Source organism: Chenopodium quinoa, unplaced genomic scaffold (genome assembly GCF_001683475.1).
Source record: "Chenopodium quinoa cultivar QQ74 unplaced genomic scaffold, ASM168347v1, whole genome shotgun sequence".
Classification (NCBI taxonomy): Eukaryota; Viridiplantae; Streptophyta; class Magnoliopsida; order Caryophyllales; family Amaranthaceae; genus Chenopodium; species Chenopodium quinoa.
Window position 1 is genome coordinate 3,575 of NW_018744344.1, and position 9,425 is coordinate 12,999.

Sequence of the window (9,425 nt, forward strand, 5' to 3'; positions counted from 1 at the left end):
GGGAGTCGCCCTAATCCATCAGCAGGGTCAGACTCCGGCCTTCGACCATTCCAGGTCCCAATCCTATTCCTAGGATCGGGAATCGGCCTTGCTCTTCTTGGAGCACGGGCTCTACCTCTAACTCCTCTTGCCATGGACTATTTCGAAGAGAAAAGTCGAAAGAAAAGGGGAAGGAGTTCGAATTCGAAGAAAAATAAACTGAAATCAAAGGAATTTACCTTAATCTGAAGCGAAAGTTGCCGATTTACGAGTTCGTAGTGGCAAGTCTCAGTTTCTAAGCTCAATGCTCGGGGGAATTTGCGAAGTTTTGATGCGGGTTCTTGGATTCTCTCTCGAAGAATTCTGGGTTTGTGTTGGTGAATCAGTGAGGAGAATGACGCGCCTCTGTTTATATCTCCAGGTACGGGATACGAAGAGTCTGTGCTTTAATTTCTCTTAAGTACCCACTAAGTAACCATTAAACACATGTCTTGTGATTAAACCGCCCATTATCCGTCCAACTTCCGCAAATCATTAACCGTTGTTATCTCATTAATTACGGTTTAAATTCAAATTCAAATTTTTTGGATCAATTAAATCATTTACTTCCTCCTTTTCTGAGTTAAATCAAACCCGAACCCGTCATTCTTCCAAATCGGGTCTGGGGGGCAAGTTGTTTGGGTCCAATTTAGTCAAAATTGGGCCTGAGCACTAAATGATCCAATTAAAAGCCCAAGGTCAAGGTTCAACTCTCCAATTGCTCAAAAGTCAAAAGTCAGCCCACAAAGTAAGCCAATTGGGCTAAAGCCCAACCTCTCCAAATATGATGAGGTATAAAAGCCCTCATATTAACACATTCAAGAGGAGATAAAAAAACATCAGACACAACATCACATACGAGATCAGACACATTATCACTTGCATTATCTCATACACCCGATTATTGCAATTCATATGCTCATTCTTGCATTGAGAAATACTCCACAAAAGCCTCAAGCTACAAACTCTCTTGCATAGTGTCTTCCTTTTTACACATTGTACTGACTTTAGCATCGGAGGGGCCTTCCTCGGAAACACCCCCGAGGCTAGTTTACGTGTGTTCACTGTGCAGGAAACCTTCGGCCCAACACAGCTTGGATCGAATCCAGTCTTCTCCATTTCAGTGGACCTTCGGCAAGGTCCCATTGTTTTCAACCGAAACAAATAGTAAAAAAAAATCCCTTTCAAATCCAAAAGCTTAAAACCCTAATTCTGCAGTTCTGTCATCAAGAAGGCATTAAATGCATATGAATGTTTTATGAACCAATTAAGCAGTCATATAAAACAGCAGAAAAAAACACAACTAGTATTAGTACTACTGTATCTGATAAATAATTTTCAAAATAAATAATTATCCAAACCTTCATAACTCAAAAATTAAGGGAATTTACAGTCAGATACAATCACATGACTTGTCCATAAATAATTAAACATCTGAAACTGTTTCAAAAGTGAAAAACAGTATTACTCAAAAAGGTCAAAATTCCATATTATGAAGAAAAAAAAGGCATAAATTATCTTATCTTTTCGGATATTAATTTATTCATTCATATTCATATTCATATTCATATTCTTTTTCTCCCTTCTTCTTCATTCATCTGCAACCAAAAACACACATTTTCTCTCTAAAACAAGTGAGTGGCTTTCAACAACCTTGCCATCAACTCCTAGATCTGGGTTTTCACTTCATTGTACTACTAGTGGGCTCGATTCGTGACATCGAGTTCAAAACATCAAAAATCTTATCATATTATTATTTGATAATTTTTTACCTTATTAATTTTGTTCATACATCATCCACAGAATTTTATTTTTTTTTTGGTTTTGTCACTTTCTCCCTTTCTTTTTCTCACCTTTATGTACTATCTATTTTATCTCATGATTTGTAGAAATCACAATCAAATTTAATTAATTTCCTCCAAAAAATAAAAAGGGTTTTTATTTCTTTATCTTTATTTTCAAAGATGTTTTCATCAAATAATAATAACAATTCTTATCCTTTGTTTTATGATCAGTCTCCATCTTTTTTTACTAATCGCGCTATCCCAGAAAGCAACAAACAATATTTTGTTCCAACATTATTATGGAAAGTTCTTACCACCAACTTCATATCCTCCTATTTCAGACAATTCAATTGTAAATTTATCATCTGAACCTTCAATTAACCAACAAAATGGGTTGTTATGCCCGTCGAATGTACGTGTTTCGAGTTCTAGAAGAGCAGCTGGAAAGAAAGATAGGCATACCAAGATCACCACTGCTCAAGGGGTTAGAGATAGGAGGGTAAGATTGTCAATGAGCATTGCTCGCGAGTTCTTCAACCTTCAAGACATGTTAGGATTTTGATAAGGCTAGCAAAACCCTTGGATGGCTCTTGACTCACTCTAAGGCCGCCATCGACGAGCTTGCTAGCACTTCAAATTTAAAGCCTCCTGTAACACCTGATGATAATGAAGTTGTCGTCATCAATGATCAAGAGTATTGTACTAGTAACAACAATGATGATGAGAAATCGTCGAGTAAAAAGAGAAAGAGGAGAGAAAATAGCCACCTTAATAATACTCGAAATGTTGTCAATGAGTTGAGGAGGAGAGAAGAGGCTAGGGAACGCGCTAGGGAGAGAACACGAAAGAAAAAAATCGTCGATGATCATCATCTAGAGAGTTCGTCGAGTTCGATGATTTGTCATCAATCAAACCCTGCAATTATGTCCAACAATAATAATAATAATACTCTTTCCAGTAATGGACTGATTAGCAAAGAGGGTAGTAGTACAGTAAGAGAATCTGTTGTTATAAAGGGCAATTATAATAACAAGTCGAAAGGATCATCTTATAATAATTACAATTATGAGATGATTAGCTCAAAAGATGAACAAGATAGTTGTAATTATTACAATGATTATTTCAACAAACCTGCATCTGAAAGTTGTAATTACTACAGTGGGATTCTGCAGCCGACTGGATTTCCTGCTTTGAACATTATCAATCTGTCCACAGGTTTTATTTGTCCAAATTTACGAGTTAAATGAGTTCGATTAGCAATATTTAGTTTCACTAATGTGCTAATTATATGTTTTGCAGAAATTCACATCAATGCTAGACCTTGGGAAACTTACAGCAATCACATCCTGCACTAGGTAATGGTGTGGCACGCTCGAGGTTTGGTATTAGAGTTATTTTTCATGTAAGGATTTCTATACATAGCTCCTTCTTAGCTTGTTGATGATCTTGAATTTTCGGTTGTACTCTTTGCTCGAAATATGTCCATATATTAAGAAAGCTTACATTTGAATTATTTTTCAATTCTATGTCTAGCTTAGTCTTGAATTGAATGATTGAATCAATAGCACATTAGCTTGAATTTTGCCATTTACAACATTATATTGATTTATTGATGCTTATTGTTGGATTTTCGTCGTTTAAATGAATTACTCTTCATTTTTACCTTGCCACAGATGTTATACGTATTGTGGTAGTGTGAGTAATTCACAATTCCAAAATTAATTATGTTCTTTCAATGCATATATAATTAGTACTAAGAAACTAATTTCCATTCAACCATACTATAATTGGTATATATGCTATAGGTGGTATTTTATTCATAAGGTTATATATGTTTTGTAAACCTAGAACAAAGCATTGATTACTATGGAGTATATAGTTTTTTGTAAATATCTTTGTAAAGTCCATGTTTCAAGCTCTAATTTTGATATTGGACTCACAATCTTGAAACTTTTCTTGCTAATTTTGTTATGATTCAAGTTGTTTGCTTCATTACATTTTGGAAATCAGTTGCATTTTTACTTGTTAAAGTAAATTTAATCAGTTTACAATTCAGTCATTCACTTCTAAAAAATAGAAAGGAAAATAATCATAAAAAAAAAAAGACAGAACATTATTGTGAAGCATATACTTATAAGAAAATACAAATGTTAGTTTGTATTTTATATAAAGGTATATGAAAATCAATTGTAATACAGTAAAATTGAAATTATAAACCAAATCAATGACCTCTAACACTAAGATGTTCAATGTGACCAAAGTTATTTTACTTTGTGTTCTCATTTATTTGGTTGTTTGGTTATAAAAAAAAAAAGATAGGAATTTGTGCATTTTTAGAATATAAAAAGGGATATGATACATGTAGCCCTAAGGTCAGAATATAAGAAGATTAAAAAGGAAAACACTTAATGACATTGATCAATGTGTGACTAGGTCATAAATTTCCAAATTTAAACTATTGATCAATCAACTAGGAAGTACCTATTAAGGCTCTATTCTTCTCACATTTTTTTTCCCAGTTATTTAAGGTTTAATAAGTGCTGATAAGATAATACGGGCCAATAAGTTCAAATAAGATAATCAATTCTGATAATATAAGATAAGGATTGATATGTTCATACATATAAGATGAGGGTTAATAATTTCTAATATGGTCTTGATAACGTGGACCCTATATAAGGCTCAATAAGATCTCTTAAAATAAGGTATGATAAGTACTGATAAGTTGACATAAAGATAATATAAGAGTTAATAAGGTTAGATAGACAAGTTCAGGATTAGATATAAGATAAGATAAGAGAAATTTAGGTAACAAAGAGCATCACCTAAATGTAAGAAATTGCTCATCTAAAGCCAAAGATAAAATGACACTTAGCTTTTTGCATGATATGATCAGGTTATCTCTAAGCAGTCAATCAAAATGTTCTAGCCATTTCCCAGGAAATACAAGATTAAATTAGTAAGGAGTTAAGTACATACAACTTTAAAAGTATGATGTATAAGGTTCATTATAGTCAACATATATAAATCAATTCCATATTCTTTAATTGACTCAGCTGACCATTCAATGTCCATATCCAAACAATGAAACAAATCTAAAGTTCTTAGGATATCAATGTATAGAAAGTATTCTTGGGGAATGTCCATTAATATATACTCGAGTTTTTCACTTTTGTTCATTTGAGAGAGCTCTGAATTAATCAATCAAAGCCTTAATCCCATTAGTGGAGTCGGCCTGGGAGAGCTCTGAATGATTAAAAATAGAAAAAAATAAATAAAAAATGAGCGTGGGTGTACCATGTTCCGGGAGATCATCAAGCTAGTCTATTGCTTTCCATATGCAAATTGTCTTTGCTTGTGTATGCAGTGTATGTGTGTGTGGTTGGGGAAATCTTTCCGAGTTTAGCTCAAAATCTTACCCTTAAGAAAATCAAACACTCACTCTTTTTAGCATACATTAACTGTTCTGTATACAACCAGATCAGATAGGCTATAAAGCCTAAGACAAACTAAAAACAGCAAAACAGTTCATTATTATGTGAAAATTCATACTGAAACTATTACTAGCTAGCTAATTTATAATGTTCTCAAAGTTGTATGTAAGTACCTTACATACGTTCGTTGGCAGCTGAGAAATTGATTTCACCATCACCATAGACCGATTTCTTCTGGTGCACTCGTTATCTTAGCTAGCTGTTATTGCAAAGTCTAATGTCAGATCAAGTAGTGAAAAACTTCAGGATAAATGCATATTTCATGATTGATCTATCTGAAGCATTCTCATATATATAAATTGACTTTTCAATGCAATTTAAGCTGCACTAACTACTGGAAATTTTAGGAGCAAGTAGCTAGCTCAAGTTGAGAAAGGTGTACAAGCTTGCCTATCGAAAAGGAAATGTTGCAGTTTAATTTGATGTGTGAGCAAATCGAGCATCAAATTAGCTTCAGAGTGCATTGCTTATTTTGAGTATTCTTCTAGGATGGAGTTGCTATATTTAGAAAACCATGTAAGCTGTGTAAAATTTGAATTACCTAGCTTTCAGTCTCAGTAGCTAGCTAGCTAAGTTATCAATGAGGAACTGAGCACAGATTAAGGAAGACTTGTACCTGAAATAATAAGGTAGATCTAGGGAGACACTAACTCTGCGAGCATGAAACTAAAATTATGTATGCATGTCCGAAATTAATAGTCACACAAACTATTTTAGGATTAATTTTACTTTAATTTTCAAACCTCATAATTTTATAGTGATGGAGATAAAACCAATTTTGAAGCTCTAACAGAAGCTTAAGCTGATGGTTAGAGTTCCTATAGATTGGTTTTATGCCCTATAAAAGCTGATGGTTAAATTAGAATCTATGATTGATTCTATACTCTATCAATTCATTAGGGTTCTATATATAGCTTCCTTATGTATTAATTTTTGAGTGTCTGAGTTACATACATGCATGATCATTCTCACATGGCCATCTTAATTAAAGCTACTAGAAAGCACCATTTGGTTTTTGGGTTTGATTGGATTATATTTGATGCAGTTGGGCGCTTTAGGATGAATTCCTTGATTTGAACAAATAGTGCATGTTGAAATCTAAAAGAAGCAAGTCAAGCTTTCATATGGACTTGTGTAGCCATGCTTTAGTGGTTCTTTTTTGTTAATGTTGAGAGGCCGCAAAACTATGCCTAATTATGTAAATAAGATTTGATCCTCTTGTTTTATGTACCGTTTGTTAATGCTTTAATCAGTTAAGGTTATAGAAACTTCACTTATAGGATAAAAGGCTAATAAATCGAGATATAGATTAAATGATATTTACATTAAAGATCAAGTAGTTGGTTTATGATAATATTGTGAGGTAATTGTAATGCTAAGAGTGATAACAATTAAAGAAATAATTTTAATGGGAAAATGTGACTTGAAATGCTCAAATTAATGCTTGCACAAAATCATGTCAGAAAGTGCATAGACATTGAGCAAGATATCAAAAGAGTATTATTGACCACTAACCTAAAAGCTTAATTTATAAAGCTAAGGGATTTGGTGAAGGGCTTTTTGAATCTTGATTATAAGCTCTTTTGCAATAAGTTCATATACAAAACTTATTGAAATGACATGTATATCCAACTATTTAATCCATGTGTCATATCATGTATGCCAATCTAAAAACATGCATGGCTTTATATTAAGCTAAAGTATATATGAACTTATAATAGTGTGTGAACTACTGTGCAATACCTCTTATTGCTGCAATTATAATGCTACTTGACTTATTACTTTTTTGATAACATATTGTATGTAATTTTTATGTATGGTGGATAGGTGAATTTGAGGGTGCTACTTTGGGAGATTTGGGGTAGTGGAAAGTTTGAGGCGAAAAAAGAGGTTCTCTAAAGGGTATGTTCAGTTGACAAAGGATTGAGAGAGGTTTGAGCCTAGGAAGCTAAATTAAGAAAAAGATGATTGTAGGATTTTTTCTTTGTAAGAGAGGTTTGTGGATGTAATGGGGAAATGATTATGTTATCATCAACAATTTGTCAAGTTTTCTCCTTTACCAAATTTAAAGACCCCCCCTCCAACATATATTTCGAGTATATCTCGACGCATGGCTTTTATGTGTTCTGGAAATACATATGAGGGTAAAATAGTCATTTGATATTCATAAAGGTATTTTTTATGGTTACAGACTTATAGTGGTATTTTTTTTTGTACTATTATGCATGTATATTATACCATTAGAGTATAGGTTATCTTAGTAGTACTATTAAATCTCACAGTGGTATAAATATTTGATGTACAATTACATACTTGTTTGTACTATTATGCCACTACGAGAGTGAGGGATAGCTCAAGTGATTAGAGCTCCCTCCCGGTTCCAGATGATCTTGGGATCGATTCTCATTACTCGTCTTTGTGGCTCTCTAAACACCAAAAAAAAAAAAAAAAAAAAATTATACCACTATGGCACTATAACATTTAATGGTACTATTTACTTAATTTAATGGTATTTTATACTCATGATCTTTTCCCTTCAATTCCATCAAACCCCGCACTCGGGGTGCTGGTGCGTAACGCCGGAATGCTCTGTTAATATTTACAATTTAGCCATCCTATTTGTTTCAAAACAAATAGGTCCTATGAGCCAATATTTATTCAATATACTCAGGTATAAGGCCCTAAGGCCCTATTCTGTTGTCCGTTTTTCATTCCACTTATTTCCGTTCTTATAAGTTCATATAATTTCAAATAAGATAAATTCAGGAAAAATAAGTTATGGTATGAGTTACCCATGTTAAACTCATATACTTTCAAATAGGATAAAATAAATTCAAATAAATGAACGAAAATCAGATATATAGAACACAAACTAACTAAACAGTCTAATTCATGCACAACTAGCCTCTAATTACCTAACATATCCTTTGACTTTGTAAAATATATCTTAAAAAGCCTTTATTTCCAACAATTTGGCCCGAGTGTTGTAAAAAAAGAAATCTTTTTAAACCATATAAATTCAATATCTTATATGAGCATGTAGTAACTTAGAGATAACCAATAACTATTGATTTTCGTACAGAGAAGATATTATTCTACAATGAAATATGAAAAGCAAAGATGTAGTTATTCAAAACCATAATCTTTCAAATGATATTTCTCTTATAATTTTTTTAGTGCTTTGCATTTACTACCTTGTAAAAATTACTCCATAGCAAATTACATAACAACTAAGTAAAATTCCAAGAATCAAAGCAAGTTACTACAAAGGCATTACACAGTTTAATATTGAGTGGAATATTAATTGGTATATGAATTAAGCAGTTGGTCTACACTCTTCTGCTCTAGTTCTTGTTGAACCCATCAAAGATTCAAAGGTTTTGAATGCAAAACTACACGATCGAGCGAGGAGGTTCCAAGTGACACACAATAATTTATAACTTCGGTATACTAAAGTCGTATTTTGCTTTGCTCTTCCTTAGACTTTTGTGGCCAAGTTTTAGAAATTCATATATTTTACGACCCCTTATCATCTCAAAATTAAAATAATTTAATTTTGATACGTTATCTTCAATCTTTCTTCATAAATCATTAAGGAAAAATAATAAGGGTAAAATTTGTTTTGGGATATTGAGGGAGCTACGAAATATATAATTTATGGGCACAACTTCAAAGTTAAGTATGATTTCACACAATTAAGCTAATCAAAGTAACCAAACATCTAGAAATTAAACAAGAAGTTGATTAGTTGGAGTAAAATTTACTCATTTGTAAGTAATAAACTACAGTATTTTTTTTTTGTAAAAACTTATCTTCAAATTAGTAATTCTCTATTTTAATTTTTTGACAGTGTTAGATTCTCTGATTTTTACAGCATATATAAGTACTTTAATACTTAAAGAATTTGAAGCTTGAAGTAAATCCCAAATTGAAACACAATACTCCAAAAGTATATAAAGCTAAAATTATTAACAGTGAAATCACTATATATACATAGAAATTATAAATCCCAAAGCATAATATATAAAATGCATGGAATATATGATAAAAATTTCAAACGTACCATTTTTATTCATGATTTTTCCTCTGTAGCAAAACTGTAAGGCCATTTACAGAGAAAATTGGGAAA

At 32.4% G+C, this 9,425-nt stretch overlaps 1 pseudogene; it reads left to right on the forward strand.

The window, feature by feature from the left end:
• The first annotated feature begins 1,626 nt into the window (after window positions 1–1,626).
• Window positions 1,627–3,181, forward strand: LOC110696269 (annotated as a pseudogene).
• The last annotated feature ends 6,244 nt before the right edge of the window (window positions 3,182–9,425 follow it).